A 3624-nucleotide genomic window follows, 5' to 3' on the forward strand; every position below is an offset into this window, starting at 1 on the left:
TCATTCTCAACTACGGTCATACCACCCTTTTTAGGAACGACATGCACGGGAGAGACCCACCTCGAGCTTGAAATGGGGAATATAATTCCCGCATCCAAAAGCTTGGTGATTTCTTTCTTGACTACTTCTCCTATTTGTGGATGTAGTTTCCTTTGTCGTTCAATAGAAGGAAGGGTGCCTTCCTCAAGTGTTATGTGGTGTGTACACAAGGCGGGGCTTATGCCTTTAAGATCATCAATTGTGTACCCCAAAGCACCTTGGTGCTTTCTCAAAACACCACATAACGCTTGAGCTTGGCTTTCACTCAAGGATGCACTAACAATAACGGGATATGTAGAATTAGGGCCTAAGAATTCATACCTAAGGTGTGATGGTAGAGGTTTTAGCTCTACCATGGGAACACCTTTACCTTCTTTGGTTGAGGCCACTTGCAAAGCATCTTGACTTGATATCCCCATGCAAGTTTCTTCTCCACTCCCTATATCGCCTTCATTAAGCAAATTTTCATACAATTGCTCTTCCTTGGTTGAGATACCTACCTTTTTCTTGTTCAACAAGACACACTCAAGAGGATCGTTAGATGTGAGCAAGTGCTCATGCATGGAATTCACAATATTATCAAGCACTTCAACTCTCATGCAATTTTCTAAAGAAGAGGAAGGATATTTCATTCCTTCATTCAAATCAAATTCAATTACTTCCTCTCCTATCTTAAGAGATATCTTAGCACTTTTCACATCTATCATAGCCCCCGATGTAGCAAGGAAAGGTCTACCTAAGATGATAGGTATTGTAGCATCTTCATCCCATGTCCAACACTACAAAATCAACCAGAATAACAAATTTTCCAACCCTTAAAGGCACATCTTCTACCTTTCCCTTAGGAATCTTGATTGACCTATCGGCTAATTGCAAGGTAATTTTTGAAGGTAGAAGTTCTCTTAGACCTAATCTTTGATAAACCGAATATGGCATAAGGCTAACACTAGCTCCTAAATCACATAAGGCATTATCAATTTGGGTCTTGTTGATAGCACAAGGGATGGAAAAATTTCCGGGATCCTTCAACTTAGGAGGCATCTTATTCATGATGATTGCACTACAATGCTCGGTAAGGCTAATGGTCTCCACCACATCACAAGTCCTTTTTCCACTCAAAATCTCCTTAAGGAACTTAGCATAATTTGGCATTTGTTCAACAACATCGGTGAAAGGAAGAGTTAAATGAAGTTGCTTAAGCATCTCTACAAATTTCCCAAATTGTTCATCCAACTTATATCTATTATATCTTTGAGGATAGGGGAGCCTTTGTTTGCAAACCTCTCTCTCTTTCTCTATCACCTTCTCTACTTGTTCCTCACCGACATTTTCGCTCAAGGGGCATTCATCACCTTCAATTTCAATGGAATTCTTACTAGTTCTCTCATTAGCAACACTCTTCTTAGGCTCACCTCCTTCAAGGACCTTACCACTTCTAGTAACAATGGCATCCATAGGGTTCCTAGAATCTAAGCTAGGTGGAATCAAAGAAGAAGAGTGCGCATATTCCTTGAATATACTAGTCAATTGAGAAAGTTTTTCACTCAAATCTTTGTTATAAGCCAACATGTAATTAAACTTCTCTTCATTCAAAACCATACACATTTCCAAAGTCTTGGCTTGTTTCTCAATGACACTTTCTAAAAATTCTCTAGAAGGAAATCATTGGTCATGGGAATTATCATTTAAACTTTGAGCATTTGGAACTAAATCAATTGGGGAACCATCTTGGAGACTTGCTTGAAAATATCCCCTAGCTTGATTATCCCAATTACCCCTAGTTTCATTTTGGCTCCTTTGTTGACCATAGTTATCATAACCTTGGTTATGATCCCCATGTCTATAGCCATGACCATGACCATTACAACCATGATGGTTATAGTTACCATGATTCTCTTGGCAATCATGATTCCTATAACCTCCATTTCGGTTATAATCGTCATGATTCATATGATGATTCCTATTTCCAATATTCCTTTGAACATCATTTCTAGGTTCACAAGCATGATTATTGACATAATTCATGTGTTCCATTTCACTTCCATCACATTCACTACAAGAAACATTTGGGCACATAGAAGCATTGTGATCATTCATTCCACATAATTGACATGGCCAACATTCCACAATCATGCAACAAGTTGAAAGATTGGAGTTAGAGTGAGAAGATGTACCTCTCCCCTTAATTTGGGAGGGAAGAATTGGAGCTTGGGAAGGAGGCTTCTCAAGCTTTTCCTTGAGAGACATAACTTCTTTCCCTAAATCCGCAATCAAAGTGGTCAAATCATTAATGATACTAAGTTGTTCGATCGAGTAACCCTTGCTTGTTGGTTCTCTTTCCACTTCTTGCCAATTCATATAATGACGAGCTACTTCATCAATAGCATCAACCACTTCTTCTTCCGTCTTGTTCATGATTGGGCCTCCGGCTCCGGCATCCAAATTCGCTCTCCCATGAGAACTCAACCCACCATAAAAGATATGTATGATTTGATAGGTGGGAATCCCATGGTGTGGACACTCCCTTTGATAATCCTTGAATCTTTCCCATGCTTCATAAAGGCTTTCATTAGGCTTTTGCTTGAACCCTTGAATCAAAGCTCTTGCCTCCGCCGTTTTCTTTTGAGGATAGAAACGGAACAAGAAAGCTTTGGTGACATCATCCCAAGTTTTCAATGAATTGGGCTTCATCTCTTTATCTAACCATTCCAAAGACCTTCCTATGAGGGAGAAAGGGAACAACTTAAGGCGGATGAATTCTTGAGACATCCCATTAATCTTGATTGTGTTGCAATATTTTTCAAACTCCTTAAGATGGTTCAATGGGCTCTCGTTCTTCGCCCCACCATATTGTCTCCTCTCAATAAGGGTGATCATTGCCGGCTTTATTTCAAAGTCATTCTCCGGTGATATAGGTGGAGCTATGGCGCTCTCATACCTATAAGCCCCGGGCACTCCAAGCTCCTTCAAGGTAACTCTTGAACTACCTCCCATGACTTGGGATCTACACACACAAAACTCAAAGACAATATTAGTAGCACGGCTACAAGTGTAGCCTAAGTGTGAAATCTTTTTATATTTTATCAAAATGAAATAGACTCAAAAACAACATGCACTCAAGCACCATTCCCCGGCAACGGCGCCATTTTGATAGGACGGAGAACGGTAGGTCGTTGGGCTACCACCCCACCCAATCAAACAAAATTTGTAGCTTAACTAACCCCTATTTAGCGTAGTGGTAAGTCAAGGTCGAACCCAAGGGAATGGATATCAAATGCACGATGTCTAGATCAAGCTATTTCGGAGTCAAGAAGGGGTTGAGGTAGAACTTAGGCTAAACTAGGCAATGCAAAACTTATATGAAATCAATCTAAGACACTAGAGCAATGGATCCACATGCAATCATAATGGAAACGGTAATTTGGGAGGTCGAACCAACTAAGTCAAGCGATATGAAGGAAAATCATCATGTATCCAAAAGAGCATACTAAGATGGTTCACCTAGAGGTCTAACTAGCGTCAACTACGCTAAACACTACCTAGGGAACGTCACAAAGCACCTCAATCGTGAAATTGCAAGTTTAC

At 40.1% G+C, this 3624-nt stretch overlaps 1 non-coding gene across 1 annotated transcript; it reads left to right on the forward strand.

The window, feature by feature from the left end:
• The first annotated feature begins 2542 nt into the window (after positions 1–2542).
• Positions 2543–2648, forward strand: LOC145606501 (small nucleolar RNA R71). The gene has a single exon (XR_014105362.1). It is a non-coding gene; the product is annotated as a small nucleolar RNA R71 (small nucleolar RNA).
• The last annotated feature ends 976 nt before the right edge of the window (positions 2649–3624 follow it).

This window comes from Chenopodium album, chromosome 22 (genome assembly GCF_948465745.1).
Source record: "Chenopodium album chromosome 22, dcCheAlbu1.1, whole genome shotgun sequence".
NCBI classification, from domain to species: Eukaryota; Viridiplantae; Streptophyta; class Magnoliopsida; order Caryophyllales; family Amaranthaceae; genus Chenopodium; species Chenopodium album.